This window comes from Zeus faber (genome assembly GCF_960531495.2).
Source record: "Zeus faber genome assembly, chromosome: 18".
NCBI classification, from domain to species: domain Eukaryota; kingdom Metazoa; phylum Chordata; class Actinopteri; order Zeiformes; family Zeidae; genus Zeus; species Zeus faber.
The window spans coordinates 3,981,535-3,999,991 of NC_137210.1; the positions used below are offsets into that span (position 1 = coordinate 3,981,535).

The following is an 18,457-nucleotide window of genomic DNA, read 5'->3' on the forward strand; positions in this document are numbered from 1 at the left end:
GTGGTGCTGATGTGCAGCAGCACGCTATATGCTGGAAAGACAGAGGGACCAAGGGATTGCAGGGCACAACACACACACACACACACACACACACACACACACACACACACACACGCCCACCATGCCATACCTTTACCTTAATGATTGCGTTCTTAGGCTGTTTCCTTAATAATTCACAGGCATGAATTTGGAGAGGCCAAAAATATAGACAGAGTCTTCGGATGAACGCAAGGGAGTTATCAAACATAGTCAGTGTGAGAGAGACAGAGAGAAATCACTCAGCAGTGATTAACTGGGGCCAGAGGAACAAAGGTGGCCAACATCAGGCCCAGAGGGACACACTTGTGAATTACATCGAAAGGGGGTGGGGGATGGGGGCAACACAGGGTATTTGCTATCGGTCAATGTTTATATGTGTGTGTGTGTGTGTGTGTGTGTGTGTGTGTGTGTGTGTGTGTGTGTGTGTGTGTGTGTGTGTGTGTGTGTGTGTGTGTGTGTGTGTGTGTGTGTTGTGTGAACCCAAAGCATCATACATCGTTTTTTTTTATCCTGTATAAGTTTATTGTTAGCATGGATTAGTCATGATATTAATTAAGCGTTGGGGGTTTGTGTGAATATATGAATAGATGCACTGACATGGGAGAATAGCCTGTCTGTGTTTATTGCCCAATCACAGTGCTGCAAATGAGCCGCTTTTTTTAAATAAATTTACACAGTATGTGTGTGTGCATGCGTCTGCTCAGTTGTGTACCTTATATATTCTCTAACTCCCCCTCTGGATACACAGAGACGCAGTCTGTCAGCAGGTACAAACGCACTGTGGGCTTCTCAACGCCACACAAGTGCAAATAAAACCGGCATGGTGCCTTGCATACCAATGAAGACCACATCGGATAAAGACAGTGTGATCCATATTCAAGTGACGCGGAGGGTAAACCTTGTGGCATGAACGCTGCAGAATTTCAATTCCCCACTACTCACTCAGCTCGAAAATGGCTCTTTGGGGCAACAAACAAAGCAAGGGTCTGTACTAAAATCACTACAGTGTTACATACTGTTTCAGGCACAGTGGCTCAATGAGTAGAATAGTATACAAATCCACACAGGGCTAAGGTGTTAAAGAATACGTACATGTGATGGCAGTACATCAATTACGCAACGATGGTAATGCATTACAGCCGCAGAGGAAATTACGGTCATTAGAGTGTGTCTATCAATATTCCTTTGAAATTACTGAAAGATCGATTCAGGATGATCTAAAAATGACCAATTTTCACGTTCAACACCACAATTTGGTCTGTGACCAATGAGAATGTTTCGCATTGACAAGCAGGTTGCAAGCAAGTTTTGGCAGAAAATAACAAGATTCTGTGTTCGAAAACAACAAAGTGTGCCTGTCGGCAGTGACAAATGGCTGTCGACATCGAGAGCCTTCAGGTAAGCCAACCCTGTGTTGTGGCTAAATGCTTTTTGTAAAGCTCGGGAGCAGGTCGTCCCTGCCCCTCCCCAAAGGAAAACTAAAGGCTGTTTCTCTATTTCACCCGTATCACACACAAGCTTTCTCTTCATATTAGTTGATAAAGGAGATAACTGCGATCCTGGGCAAAATATTTTTTCTGGATCTTACATACTCGTAGACATACAAAGGCCACCTTTATGTGTTGTGTGTTTGGTCGATGTTCTATCACAATCTTTGCACACCTTTAAAGCCGTTTGTTTGAAAAGTACTCAAAGAGTAATATTTGTCTAGCTATGGAATACACATAATTAGAAATGTCTTCCATTGCGGACCATATCTGTGGTGATCTGCCTTCACCGTCTGATGTTAATATTTTGGTTATAATTTGGCAGCTAGTTCACAGGCACTGAGGCACACAGGAAAGCGACAGAGAGTTAACAGTGGTGATTTAGTAGTTTGATTTTCTTCCGTTTCTGAGGTCATGGAAATTGTGTGCTTTATCAAAGCCCCACTGCTCTCTTAAGTGAACTCCTGCTGAGCTGCGCTGAAAACATCGTCTATTCATCTGAGTTATTCTTGTGTATTAGATCTTGTTTTGGTTGTGTGAAATACTGTACAAATGGATGCATTTGGGTAGCCAAGTATAACATCTAGGTTGTGAAGGCAACCATGGTTCCCTGAGGAAGGGACCAAATCTATTACTCAGGATCAATCATGATCGACAGATCATGTAATCCAATCGAAGACTCTGCATTCACGTCGCACACACGGTACGCACTCCCCTCCACTGCATCCTTGTCAGGCAACATCCCTGTCCCCCAGGGGGATACTTGGAGCTGCTTGAAGCTGCTCAACCTGTCGACAGAAGTCTCATTAATCATCAACGGCGCGTGCGTCCTCGGTTGTAACGCTCTCCCAAAGTCCACAATCAGCTCCTTAGTTTTGCTGACGTTTAGGAGGAGGCTGTTGTCCTGGCATAAGAGTGACAGGTCAGCCACCTCCTCAAGGTCGATCCTTCTCGTCGTCATCGGTGTTCAGACCCACCACGACGGTGTCGTCAGCACACTTGATGATGGCGTTGGAGCTGTACTCCCTGGCCACACAGTCACGTGTTTCATGAGTCATGAAAATACAGTGGGGGGCTGGGGAAGCAGCCACGGGGGGGATCCTGTTTTCAGGGTGAGGGTGCTGGACATGTGCCTCCCCACCCCAACCACCTGGGGCCTGACTGTGAGGAATAACAGGATCCACGCACACAGTGGAGTGTTCAGTCCTAGCTCCAGCAGCTTGAGGGCCAGTCTGGTGGTGACTATGATGTTGAAAGCTGAAGTGCAGTTGATAAACAGCAATCTCACATAGCCCCCCCTCCGGCCATCCAGGTGTGTGAGCATTGTGTGCAGTACCTGGGAGACTGCGTCGTCTGTGGATCTGTTCGGTCGGTATGCGAACTGCAGCGAGTCAATGGTGTGGGGGAGGGAGGCGCAGATGTAATCCTTAATCAGCCTCTTGAAGCACTTCATGACCACCGAGGTGAGAGCGAATGACGGTAGTCATTCAAGCAGGCTGGAGATGCCTTCTTCGGCACAGGGATAATGGTGGACCTCTTGAAGCAGGACCGGACCGGCGACTCAGCCAAGGAGGCGTTAAATATCCGAGTGAGCACAGGGCCTAGCTGGTTAGCACAGGTCTTTAGTAGTCGCTCTGATATGCGATCTGGGCCCGCAGCTTTCCTGGTGTTCACACGCATCAGAGCCCTCCTGACGTCATGCTCAGACATTGAGAGTGTGTGCTCATCCCCAGCAGTGTAACTCAAATTAGCCGGTGAGCTAGTGGTGTTGCCTCAAACATAAGCATAAAGGAGTTCAGTTCAGCTTGCACCTCAACGACACTGTTATTATGCGGTGTCTGATCTTTACTGGGTGAAAACATCTGGATGCGTACGACCTCTGAAACACCCTGGCGGCAACATGCCGATGGGCAGTGCTGCGCCTAATCATCTAGGTCTGACACACATGACTTGATCGCCTGAACTCTGGTTGAGGAGAAATGGGCTGGTATTGAAACCGAGTCCAGCTCCATGCCTAGGAAGGGGGTGCCCTGACTCATTGTTAATACAGTTTTCTCCATGTTGATAGCGAAGCCTGGACTCAGGTGGGAAAGGGTTAAAGTACCTGCTTGACTGACTCACCTCTATCGTAGTTCTACACTCTCACCTCCTGCTGACATAACGGTGTAATCGCCACCTCCACACCTTTTGTGAGGAGCTAAAGATAGCCCAAAGGTGAGTGCAAGGATTTCATAGGCTTTTACCTGGAAGGCAAAGTTCAAATATTTTCTGTACGTAGGGTGGATGGAGATGTGAAAATAGGCATCTTTCAGGTCTTGTTTTACAAACCAGTCATTTGGTTGAATAAATCTAAATTGACATGTGGTCTCTGAAAACATCTGAAATGTAATTTTCATTAGATGCTTGTTTAACATCCGCAAGTCTAATATCGGGTGAGGGTTTCCGTATTTTTCTTGCACCACAAAGTATCTGCTGTCGTGTCCGTCTGCTGTACTCTCTCTCTTGGGACACACCACCCCTTTTTCTAGCAGGGAGTTTATCTCTTTCGCAAGAACCTCTGTCTGATTGACTACAAACTTGACTTTTTCCCTGAAAGTGGCAGACGACAGGCGAGCTGGATGACGCAGCCCTTGGTCAAAGTCCTGACCAAGGGCTACGTCATCCGTTGCACATTGCGGCAGTGCCAGCCTGGTGCCTACCAGTTTGGGTGCACGCCAGCTTATTCTGTAGACCTAAGGGTCCTTTATGTACACGCTCTGTGCCTGGACACCCTGTGAGTGCACTGGTACAGCTTACGATTGATCGGGCATGTGCCCACATACAGCAGACCCGTGGTCCGTTATTCAGCAGCTTAGAGCCTGGGCGCTCGGTGGACGCAGAGGTGCAACTCTCAATGGGTTGGGTGTGTGCCCGCTCATGGCCAATTGTTGCCTCGGAGGCGACATATTCAGATAAAAATTAAACCACTAGTATAGCATGACACAATGGGATTGGAGGGCCTCTCTGCTTTTTATCTCCTCATCAAACCTAGCTGTCATGTGTCCCATCACCTCACCGAAGGCGTCGGTTGGACACACCGGAGCATCCAGCAGTGGCAGTTTTTCCCGTTCCTGGAGCCAAGTGAGGCCTAGAATTAGGCATGGACTCCACAAGACCTCTGAAGGTGTCCTGTGGTATCTGGCTAGAAGACATTAGCAGCAGTTCCATTAAGTCCTGTAAGTTGCGAGGTGGGGCCCCCATGGATCGGGCTTGATGTTCAAGTAAATCCCAAAGATACTCGATTGTATTGGACCCTAACCTCGGCCATCCACATGATGGAGAACAAAACGTGATTCATCAGACCAGGCCACCTTCTTCTATTGCTCCATGGTCCAGTTTTGACGCTCACGTGCCCATTGTAGGCACTTTTGGCGGTGGACTGGCTCAGCATGGGCACTCACAGCAAGCTGTGATGCACTGTGTGTTCTGACACCTTTCTATTATAGCAGCATTAACATTTTCAGCAATTCTTGCCTCAGTAGCTCTTCTTTGGGATTGGATCCAACGGGTTTGACTTCGCTCCCGATCAATGAGTTCATGGGCACCCTTTACCATGTCGCCGGTTCACCTATTGCAAATCTTGTTTTTATAAGTAGCAAACAACTGAATACACTTTAAAGTAGAATTACACACATCATAATACAATTTAAGGCCTTAATCCTTGGAGAAGCGACTAAATATTTTCCAAAGACCTTTCAGTGACCCCTGGAAATCCTGTTTGGGGCACATCAATTTTGCTGATAAATTGCGGGACCCTATAATGCAGGGCTCATGTATGCACGTCCCCCGCCTCATAGATATTATGATGTAGCCTACCTATTACATTTGGCTTTGTAAATCAAAACATTTATATAAAAGGCTGCAATAAGGACTGTTACAGGAGGTCATTATTGCTCACTGCAATAGCTGTTACAATGACTCCCCTCTGTGCCAGGAGAGGAAACTCCTCCTCTGAATGGCAATGCACAAGGAACATATTTACTACACACTAAACTTCCACTTTTAAGCTTAACCTTCCACTAAGTTAAATTCTATTTGATTCTATTTATTTATATTATTATTATTTCATCGGTGTAATTGCACTATTTCGCAGACATTTTACTGTGATGATTCGTCCAAAGATAGCATTTGTATGTACTCTATACAATATAAATACACATACATACACAATATGTTAATATTGTACTAATTTGTTTGTTGTTTGTTTGTTTGTTTGTTTGTTTGTTTGTTTGTTTGTTTGTTTGTTTGTTTGTTTGTTTGTGCTAAGCTAGTGAAGTTAAGTCAGCAATCTAGTGGTGGGTACCTACCCACCGCACGAGACCAAAAATAGCTGTTTGGTAGGTGGAACATTTACTCATACATTTTCATTTTAATCTTAATGTAGCTATATTTTTCATTTGTATTTTTATCATTATTATTTTACGGGATATGGTATGTGGAGGTTTGCATGAATGTCCTTGCATGCATGTGTAAAATCACTCAACACACACCATGTACACAGCACTAGACATCACCGCCAGCCCCCATGGTAGCCCTCAGACTTATTCCAGCACTAGCAAGCTGTCACTATTTCGGCTCTGATAACACACACACACACGCACGCACGCACGGACGCAAGCAAGCACGCACACACACACACACACACACACACACACACACACACAGACCCTGACACTCACATCTAACTACTGTTTGTGCACTCATATAAACCACCATGTATGCACACACAAACACACACAAGCGTTTCCACTCTGCCTTCCTTTCCAGCAGGCTCCATCATGTCCTCCACACCAGCTCAATATTCTCTTGCCTGGGCTACAGATGGGGCTAAAGACCCACCCAGGGCCATAAAATATACATACAACAGAACTGGGGAGTGGACAAAAAAATGCATTTACCGTGGTGAATCTTAAAGCTCCTCATATATATTTCAAGGCATCGAAAGCCATTTTTTCTCCCACTTCCTGTGGCCTGAGCGTGGGTCTGTACATCGGGCGCATGTAGCTACGTGTATCTGCATAGTGCACCTCTGTGTTCTGCGGACCTGTGATTTTGTCTCTGTTTGAGGACCTTTAAGCTGTATTTTGATGCCCTCACATCTGAGGTATCGTTCATTGTCGGGTTCACCATTGGGTTCATTGTCCTGTAAAGTGCTGATACTTGCCCGGCATAGATACGATAACTTGGAATTGGCCTTCCCCAGTGCAACTGAATTGTCGCTATGACATCATCAACAAGACCTCATCATGGCAACCCATGTTAATTTGTCAACATATCAAAACAAAGCATTTGAAATACTGTATATATGTGACAACTGCCTGTCAACAAAACTCCCCAATAGATCACTTTTTTATCCACAGAAACCAGGAATTTGCACAGCCTATGTTTCAGCGTATATTTCATGCCTCAGTTACAGGCCTTCCTATACTGTAGCATAAAAAAGCCATTATATGCTACGTGAAACGATCAACGATGTTGGTCGTATTTTCATCCTTTACATGTAACATCTTGCCACAGTCTATAGATTATCTGGCATAACCTGTAGACATCGAGACATTCATATTCAGACAAGAAAATGAGACGTCTGTCATTTCCATTACAAGTCTCAATTACATTTATTGTCGCACAGCTTGTTCGACACAAACCTGCGTCATTGGAGTCTCTGAGTGAGAAAAATATCACAAACAAAGCACTAGTACACCGGTGAGGAATAATACTTCTGCAGGGAAAGCAGAGCACTTTGCGTAGAGCAAATGTCTGCAAGACAGTTACCACGACCACGGTGCCAGACACCCAGACACTGAGTGAGTTATTACGGAAAAGAAATAAGCTGATATGTCACCCTTGCAATTCTCACATAATGTTTGATGCATACTACGGTTTCGAACATACTAAACACTTATTTGGCATATACTTCAATAGTATACTAGTGCGCCATTTAGTTTGTGTCTCTCGGGATAGTCATCACCATCTTCACTCTCATCGTTTCTCTGACACTACTTCCTTCTGTTGTTTCCTTTTGAAAAGAAATCCACTTTGAGAGACACAAATATGAAGAGGCCCTTGTTAGCAGCACACAGGTACTGTATACTATACATATTCAGTACATACCGTAAAGGCATGAAGACATACTTGTGCACAAAAATAACCCCCTCTCCTACTCCCATTAGTGCTGTACTGTGCCCTTACTGGTGTGGCTTCAGTAGCTGTTGTCCTCTCTCTCTCCATCTCTCACGTTCCGCTTTGCAGAGCTTGGCCAGACCCTGCGGTTCTATAAACAGACAGCTGCACCACCACTTGTTTCACAGCACAGGCACAAGTCCACAGCATTGGGGTATTCTGTTTCCTACACGTGCACACGCCAAACCAAATAGATATCTGCGAGCACGGTATGATATATCATATATGACGATAGGATGAGATATTCAACGCGCATATTGTCTTTTTTTGGAAAAAAAAAATGTTTCCTCTCTTGACGGTGTGGGGTCTTGAATCGTACCTAAAGAGTTGAAAATGAAGGATGAAAATTTGAAAAAAACAAAAAACAACAACGGCACTGAAAGTCATTGGAGGGGACTGTGTTGTGGTTATGGCAGAGATGTTTTTTTGAGGATATACGGCCATGCACCCGAAGCAACCTTCAGGCCACAATATCCTGCAGTGCTGTATGTTTGTGTCTCCACCGTGTCTCCACGGTGAGGCTCCTGTCAAGTAGACTGTGTTAGAATTGACAACATAGCCCTACCACTCCTCCCCTGGTGGGAGTGTCTGTCTGTCTGTCCATCGAAAGGGCAAGTTTGGCAATTTCACGGAAATGGAAAGAGATCTGGAAATCGTTACCTAAGTAAGAGTTACTGCTGTAGAGATCATTTACTTTAAGTGGAGGTACTGAAGATAAGAAATACTTAAGTAAGAGTGTATAATAAGAGTATTTAATCAATACTAATACTAAATAATAAGTCATTACTTACTTGCATGTTTGGGGAACACAATATATTTTAATTTACATAAACTATAACCTATTTGTAGAAAACAAATACACAATAACACAAATGATTCTCTTGTCTATTATATTGTCAATTTATTCGGCCTTTGTGTCTATGTGGGTATTAACATTAAAATGTGTACTCTATCATGGTCTTTAAAATTGTATAAATAGATGAGCAGTAGGAGGTTTGATTTCTGTGTAAGTACAATTTTTGTTTAAAATGGAATGAAAACACGGCTCCTAGGTGTCTGTCCATCTATGCTGCTCGTTACCATTTTCCCAACACGGGTCTGAATGGACCCCTTCTCACCCAGGATGTTATGACAGTCTTTATGTTGCTCCCAGCACTAAGTGCCGCGTGCCTTGATAAGAGCTTTGATGTTCATGATTAGGCTCATCAGATCATTCAGAGCACATACCATATTTTCTGCTTTCATTATCTGCTTGTGTCTTGGCCTCCATTAAATGGGCAGCCAGTGATGAATGGATGTGAAATGCCAATCTGTGTGCAGATAGAAAGTGCCATTAGGATATCACATTTTCCTATCAGAAGAAAATGTTGATGATGGGAAATAGTCTTGATGCAATCCTCGGTAATTTACTTGTGGATCTAATCCCCAAATTACCCCCATGGTGGTGGTGGTGGTGGTTTAACCTTGCTAAGAATTTTGCACAAACTCAACAACTTTGTTGTGGGTTTGGATCTTTCTTTTTTCTGCACAGCAAAATTTAGGTCAAAAAATGCAAGCCCTACTACAACAGTGTTTGCCCTTTTAGCCCATGAAATGGAATGAAATATTGTGTGTTTGAATAGCACGATGAAGTATTCAAAATAAAAGCTAAAAAAGCCACTTTGTCTGTGTCCTTGAAAGAGTGAAGTCTTTTAAATGCAGAACATAATGCAGCTAGGCCAGGTAACAATGAATAAGAGGAGGGCCATTGTTCTGCTTTGTATATGTTGGTAAAGTAGTGCACACAAAACATCGACCCCCCTCAACCTGGAGGGAACGAGCATGCACGCAAAAAAAGAAGCCTACAGAAAAAATAAAGTCAAGCCTTATAGATGGGAGGAATGAAATGCTAAAAAAGGAAGGAATCTTGGGAGAAGACAGAGTGACTACCGGTTGTCTGTGTGAACGGCATCAGGAGTGAGGTGGCGAATAATATGAGCATATGCGTATGTGCCCGTGCCAGGGAGGCTAGTAGAGTGCCAGGACAGGTGGAGAGCAGGTCACCTATTCTCGGTGCTATCGGTCCACACAACGTACAGGGCTGTCCATCAATGTTCTCCTGAGTGAAATCACCGCTGATCTTTGCCGATCTCGCGTAGGCACGGTAACCCCCCCGGAACCATTCCCCAAGCTCCCTCATCTTCTGGCCTTTTGCACAGAACAGCTGTGGAGGGTTAGCTGCTGCCATTAACACCTGAGAACACACCAACCCCAGCTCAGGATCCCAGTGATGCTGTAGCACAGCACGCTGCGCGTGGGTGTGTATGGGCATCTGTTTTGTGTGTTTTTACTGTCAGTTTTATGGAGGATAAAATAGCAGATTATCAGAAAGATGGCAGAAAGGTATGCATACAAGTTCTCATTTTAAAGTGTACATGTAAACCTGCATACTGTAGACCAAACAACCGCATACAAATATACTGTATATGCACTTTTCTCCCATATGTACCTGTTCGCTAACCAGGCTAGGCCTTGATACCTTGACTCATTAGCAAAACAGAAAATGAATAACGCCCCCGCCAAAAACCAAAGGACCATCCATGACAAAATGGCTACCACAACTTCATCACAACAGGTGATCTCTAACACAGACAGCGACAGACGTGGCTCGCCTCTAGAGCGATGTGTGAAGAGAAATGTTTTGAGGGCCGCTCAAATATTCCTTTTGATCTAATAGGGGACCACTTCAAAATACAATTAAAAAAAGGAGGGGAGAAGGGGTAGGAAGGATAAGGGCTGGGTGGGTGTAGTGAAAGACAAGGGCAGGGAAGGCTCCATGAAGGTATGGGTGAGCTTAAATGAACACCGTCGGCAGCGATCACACAATGCAGCAGAATCCCATTTCAGAAACACTAATTAGTCATTCAAAAAAATCCCCATTGCTTTTATTACCTGACTGAGGGAGAGCTTATCTATCCTATGAAAGACTGAATGTGAGAGAGGTACCACGCAGTCAAATTCAATATGCATTAAATTTGCATTCCACCAAAAGGACCACATGTAACCCAACAGACAATTAAACAAAGGTCAATGCATGGCCTCTAAACACAGAAGCAAACACTGTGCTTGCTTACCAGAGCCCTAGAGATGTGGGTTTGACCATATTTAACAGCTGATGTGTGCCCATCAGCAGTACGTCTCCTTGAGCAAAACAGGCTCAAGATTTACCTGCGTAATCATTTCAAATGTGCCTGCACAGCAGCAGTTTCAATGGCTGTGCCAACGGCTAAACTGTTCGTGGTATGGTGTCGGCAGGTCCTTGGGCTGCTTGGTGAATGAAAGTAATTCCAGACTTTACAGTAGCAGTTCTTGCCCAATTGGACTTGGAGAAAAATGCAGATGATCAATTCTTTGAATGATTTCTCACGTTTTATATAGGACAATAGCCTTGTTATATGTTACGTAGCTTATAAAACACATTGCCTTGGGCTTTAATTAGTCTCTCAGAGCTCATATGAAGAGACTGTTCTTTCAGATAATGTCAAACTGTATTGTAAAGACCAGATCACATTACATCTTCACTCAACCTTGTGTGAAGATAAGGATAACCCCAGAGGGCTTGACAGATGATTGTGGTTTGTTTTATAGCACAGTAAGATTGTATTTGTGACCGGAGTTTAACTGTTAAATCAATGTATCTGAGAAACACCTGGGGATATGATTGGGGGGACATGATCTTGTAAATGACACCTGACCAATGGCACACAACCTCTCATCAGTACAAAACCCCCTTTGGTAGGTGCAAGGGCAGACTGATCAGATCACTGTTTTGAATCACGTCTGTATCTTTCTCTTTATTCTGCAGAATGAATATCTTTAATGCTCTCAGTTTGTTTTCCTGTAGCTGGCAGATTAACTTCACTGACCACTCAGTGAGAATTCTCCAACAGAGGTCGGCTACATGATCAGGCCCAGAAGCAATGTGCGGGCTAACCAGAGCCCAAAAGACTGAAGGCTGAAAGGGGCCTGTGAAAAAAAATTAAGTCGTTTTAATTTTTGGAAACCATTTAAACACTGGTAAATCAGTCAGCACTCTCATTTCATAACATCTAAATGACAGTGTTCTAAACAGGGTTGTAGCAATTGGTATTTATTAAAACATTGTTGTTATTAATACACACAGACTAAACTGCATGACTATCATGTCTTTAGAAAGTAGCATTCTCAGGTCCATCAATTTCATTACTTCTCATTAAGGTCTTGGCCATGCGTACATCACAAGGACTATCGTTACTCTGCATAAATCAGCAGAATTGAATTAATGTGATATTAAAGAAAGAAAAGGTAACAAAGGTAAACTCCCTCCTCAAAGGTAACTAATTTAAAAGCCTTTGGAGTCACTGTTCTCTGGTTTGGATAATTTCCTTGAATAATTTGTCTCTCTGTTAGTCAGTTAGTGATGTTTCCTGTGTATTCCTGCATGCATTGGCGCCCAGGTCTAGAATACACTCCTGCTGCTGTCTGACATTATTTATCAGCAAAGTAAAGGTTTATGCTTAGGTAGGAGGGTGGAGGGCCCTGAAAAAGTTGCAGCCCCAGGACCAAAAGGCAGAATTATGGGGTGGGGGGCTCGTGCCTGATTTACATTTACATGACTAATTAGGTGTTGGAGGGCTGACCAGGAATCGTTCAAGCATGCATGCCGCTATACAGGCATTTAAAACACATTAGGTACAAGTACGGCAGATCAAGAGCTGGAGTGTTATAAATTGTCTCTCTCTTTTGGAAGTGTACATTCACATGTATGAGATTCCCCAGCTGCAATTTGGAGAGACTTCCATCATTGTAGCTGAGATACTTCTGAATTTCATCTCTATAGTAGTGGTTAATAAGCACTTATTGCTTGAGCCTTTTTTGGAAGTATTTTCCAATATGTACGATTTTCCTATATACACACACACACATAAATACATTCAAAGTACAGAGAAACTCTCATTGACATATTGAGAGATTGTGTGAGTTAGCATGCATGGAGTGTGTGTGTTTGTATGTGTTTGCAGGGGCCACTGTCTGTTTGGAGCACAGATGCATACTGTATGTGTTTTACATTATTAATTATTTTGTGCAAGAGTATTATTGTGTGGGTGTGTGCAATTGTCACAAACAATCTTCAGTGTGCTAACAACTCTGTGGAAACTCCCCGGATCATTATGTGCATGTAAACACACACACACACACACACACACACACACACACACACACACACACACACACACACACACACACACACACACACACACACACACACACACACACACACACACACACACACACACACACACACACACATGGCCAAAAGGCATGACATGATTGTACAGTTGCACATTTCCATGTAGCCCTGGTCTGAGTTAATCTTTCATAAACACTTGCCATTGCAGGTCAAATGAAATTAATTATTTTAAATATGTCTCACTTTCAATAAAAGCATCCACTGAATGTAGCCACATACATTATTTTCATTACATAAACATACAACATAACTTCTGTCTGCATACACGTGTGCAACAATGGCATATATTGAGCTGCCTGCAGGTCATCATGGGGCAAGAGCCCTTCAGGGTGTGTTCATATGTTTATTTAGACTTGAGCAGAGCGGCTGGCACGTCAGAGTCAGATGTGGCAATATCGTATACTGTATTTCTGTTCTGTACTATATATACAGTATATACTGTATCTACCAAAACAGAAAGCGCTAGTCATAAAGGTACTGTCATGGCTCGTAACATGATTGATCTCTGTTTGTTATTTTCTATGACAAGTGGCTAACAACGCTGTGCATCTGTTAGAGTTAAGTGTTCCGGTGACATGGTTTTACACTACTCACCACTTTTGAGACTGGGCTTAGGGCTTCGCATAGCATGATGTCATCTGTGACAATGTGCACAATTCTGCTGCTACTGACAGCAAACACATATCCATCAGGGAAGGCCAAAATATTGGAATCTAAGCTATAGTCAATAGTCAGTAGTTTTTTGTCAATATAGGAAGGGACAGATTATAAAAGCACTGGTTCCCAACACTCTTTTTTAAAAATGCTATTTTCACTGATCCACATTATGGTTACATGACACTGTAAGGATTTGTTCAACCGTGTGGGAGGGATCACTCTGGATCCCGTCGAGACCTGCGTGGTGCAAGAAAAAAGCGAGAAGGGCCTTGAGCGACACAATGAACACACGGAGACAGATGTGGCAGTAATTATTAGTGCTGGAGGCCCTGTATGAGGAGAGAATGTTACCGGCCATGATTAGGATTGATCTCCCTCTGCCCATACTCAAGTGTGTGTTATTGCCTTGCTGCAAGGCACTTTGAACGAATGTCACCAGCACCAGAAGAATCTGTTTTATGCCCAAGATTATCTTCTTACCTCTTGGCTGTACGACAAATCTTTTCAGGGCACATAATGTGACCAATTTGGAGCAGTTCCCAAAGTCGTAAAAAAAAAAAATGTTCAGAACAATTGTGTCCAACCAACCAGCACAAACCAATGCTGATTTTTAACCGAAGAAGAAAATAATAATTCTCACGCCTGCTTTGTTTTATTGCTTTTCCAGGCTGACAGTGAATTGATCCAAACGATCTGATGTTTGGAGACCAACAGCGGCAGTGGGGCCATTATGTTGGAAGCGACAGGTCGATGCGTCTCCTATTTATCCTTTAAATTGTACTACATTTATTCATTCAATGTTTTCAATCCAGTTTGAAATTTTTGCTCTGTGCAATGGCAATAACAAGTAAAAAGAAAAGCCAAGGCCCTGTTTTAGAAACTCGTCAAAGCCAATCACAATGTCAGAAACAAATATGAAGTGTCGTGGTTCTTGTAAGAATCACTCAAACTCAAGAGAATCGCACTGCATCCTAGTATTTTTATTTTTCTCCCACCTCTAGAAGGAGAAGGTTAGCCAAAGTTGAAATCTTGGTTTACTGAGTGGCAGGCCTTGTATTGAGATAGGAATGTCAAATACATTGGCTATATAATGATTTCAATGGACAGCTTTCAATTCAGACGATATTATCCACAGTATAACACAGTATAAGTATGACATCTTTTCAGAAATGAATACATGGAAAATGGCCCTGGAAGCAATTGTGTAATCACTCTTTTACCCCTCACAACCAACAAGTACTCTCCTTTATACAAAACTAAAGCTACAAATAGCTGCAAGGATTTGATCTATCCAAGCCAGGGGGCTAGGGAATAGAGAGGACCTGGAGTGGCATCGAGTGGAGGAAGCTTGTGAAGTGGTTAAGTGTTAAGCACTTCAGAGTGAGACACAGGATCCCCTAACCACTCAGAGGTAAAAAAAAAAAATAATAATAATAAAAGCGGGGTGGGGGTTGAAATGTTCACTGCAAAAAGGACAATGGGGCAGCCACGAGTGTAATCAATTTCAAAAACCAACGTGAACCTCCCTCAGTGGAAGCAGTATGCTCCTGCGAGACGCGATGCTTGAAAGGTTGCCAGTACATATGACGCCAAACTCCCAGTGTCACAGAGAGCATTCATACCAACGTCGAGGTATCAAATAAAACCCAACACGACACCATAAGATGATGAATCGAGGTGCAACAAATGAGTTGCAGCTTGCGGAGCTAGTTCTGTCAGAGAACCCGACGGCGCCACGCGCTTCCACGCCCTTATGGGCCGGCCGCTCCTGCACCCACCTGTTGGGCTCTACTCTTCTATCCAATGGGGCGATTCAAACTAATCAGTCCTTTCTTACTAGCTTATTAAGTATGCCTATGTTTGTTGTACACCTCACCAGGAGAGAACAGTAGGGCCCAGACGCCAACCACAAACAATACAAAAAAAATAATAAAGATAATTTAGAAATAAATCAAAGAGTTGTCTGTGAATAATATACAGTATATATATAGGAATATAGGTTTACAACAGAGTTGGCGCCAGAGAAAGATGGATTAATTGAACGTTTTGGCCTGTGCAAAACAGAATTGAACCCAAGTGTAAACACTGGTCACGATTCTCTGGCAGAGATATAAATAGACTTTGCCTGGAAATAAATAAAGTAGTACGTTTTGGGAAAACGCAGGCAGTATTTCAGGCACAGTGTATGTATTGTACGGTGCACACTGAGAGTCCATCTAAGTCAATATCCCTCTTTCCCACCGCATCATCTACTCCCCCTTAATTGATCTGGCCACTGAGAGGCAGCCACACATGGTAAAATGCCAGACCCGCCGGATCTCGGTCCTGTGAGTCACCCTGCTCTTAGAACTCTGTATGTGGCATCAACTGTGGTATTGGAGGAGGGGGCAAAGGTGACCTCATCCTTACAAAGCCTTGCATCATTGCCCACCGTGAGGGTGTTCCCGCTGCGAGGGATACGAGACTAAAGATGGATAGACATAGAGAGAGAGAGAGAGAGAGAGAGTGAGCACTGAAGAAAGGAACCAGCTCTGAACATTCAAGTAACTGATGTAAAAATATGACTGGGAAAGTCTGGAAAACATCTTGAAAGAAATTTCAGCAGCACAGTGAAGCGCTTTCTGTATGTGTAAGTAGGTGGAACCCGCTCTGATTTCCGGAGAAATCCGGTTGAGTTTAAGTCGAAATAATAAAGACGAGAACAATCCTAGAGAGAACGGTTCTAAATATAGCAACTACATTGTGCTGATGCTCTTGTGATATTCAAAAAGATGTTCTGCGGGGAAGAAAAACAGCTCAAATAATACATATGACATTTATTCTACTTAGTTATTGAAAATGCTCAACGTAAAAAAAAAAAAGTGTTATCACCAAAGCCTGTTTGGTGGGTTGTTATGTTATTAGGCAAATGGTAAGATGTAGGAAGAATCAACATGGCTTACTCTGCCCTTTTCCACTATGTATGGTTGTAAAAAAAAAGTGCATTGAAGTCAAAAGAGACACATGACATTGCATATTGCATGATACAATACAATTATATCTATCTGAGGCCATCAATATGGAAGCAACCGCCCCATTATAGTGGGTAATGTCTCGTATTATATATCTTCATTTTATGCTTGTAAATATATCCATCCACTCTATCCATCCATCCCTAGTTGGCCTCATATGCAATCTCCCCTTTGTAGCATGTGTGGACGATATTAATTTATCTTCCTACACATCTAGTCGGTCCTGGACAGAATCTCTTCCTGTGTGTGTGTGTGTCTCACTGTGACTTGATCTCAGAGAAGCTCTTAGTTAGTCACTTTTATCCCCCGATAGGGAATGAGAGACTCCATGAGATTCGGCCCCGGACCAGCTGGGCACCTCGCCCTGCGTTACTCCTTTAGCCTTGGGGAGATGCCAGGAAGTGCAACTTCTTCAGCTCTTCGTCCTATGACTTCTGTAATATATTATGCCATGTAAAATTATATATACATATACATTCCAGAGGCATAAATGTAGCCTGTGCCAATACATCTTCTCACAATTCCCTCCTCTTTCACTGTGGGAGAGAAATCATGACTAAGTCTGCTAAGTTAGCCAAGATTCCGAACCCTCCTACACACATGCAGACTCCCACTAGTGTTAATCACTGCAAGAATGTGAAACCATAGAAATAAGGGTATTGTTCTTTATGTAAGGGCCATACTTCATGACTTTATGAATGGGAAACTGATAAATTGTTTTCTTTCGTGTATTAAAAGCTAGGATTTAAGAACTGATTTCTGAAACCTCAACACTGAGTAAGAGACAGCCAGACAGACAGACAGAGGGACAGATTAGACAGATAGTTTGCCACAGCCCCACTCACAGACATAGATCCTGCTCATTCACAGAGCAGAGGGGAGTGTAATAATTTACATGCATTCTTTGCCTTCTTTCATAACCATCATGCTTGAACTGGACTGGATCCAGCGCTTTCTACCTGCCTGCCTGCCTGCCTGCCTGCCTGCCTGCCTGCCTGCCTGCCTGCCTGCCTGCCTGCCTGCCTGCCTGCCTGGTGCCTAGGACGCTCGCGGCAGCATCCACTTCAGCTGGAGAATCAACTGCTGCAGTCACTAACCCGTTCTCAATCGGTCGTGGCTCCCAAACCCCCTACTCCATCTTCTCAATGAATTATTTACAGCCAGATTCCAAACGATAATAATAATGAAATAAAAATCACCCTCCCCTCTCTCTTTGAGGTGAAGAATTATTGCTGCACTCAGCTCCAAACACATCAGCATGGGCTGAAATGCATGGGCACTGGCAGGGGCAGGGGCTGCGGGAGGCAGCTATAAATAACCCACCAACCCAAATATATTCTCATCAGCCTGATGCAGGGTTCCTCTGAGAGATTGGTGACTTTTTTATTGGGCGGGTGAGGGGGGCAATGGTTATATCATTGATTGGGGGGGGGTCCCATTGTTTACCATTAATTTTGGGTTCTAATTCCCCGCTTAAGATATCCCACATATCCCCACCCCCCCTTTTATAGGGGGGGTGGGGTTGCACGGATGGGAGCCGGTGAATTCAACTGAACTGACAAAGTGACTGGACGCAAGAAGCAGCTGTGCGCTGCGCACACATGGCAGTGCACGGCACTGGGCCTTCATTGGAGGAAAACAATGGGCTGGTAACGAAATGATCGTGACAGTCCCGACTATACTGAGTACTATAGGTCCGTTATTCGAACAGGCCTCAGATTTTGTTTTATATACTGTATATACAGTATATATATATATATATATATATATATATA

At 43.5% G+C, this 18,457-nt stretch overlaps 1 protein-coding gene across 1 annotated transcript in view; it reads right to left on the reverse strand.

The window, feature by feature from the left end:
* stxbp5l (syntaxin binding protein 5L) overlaps window positions 1-18,457 on the reverse strand; it is a gene marked incomplete at both ends in the record, with an annotated part of 185,613 nt that overhangs the window by 166,809 nt on the left and 347 nt on the right. The window lies entirely within an intron of this gene.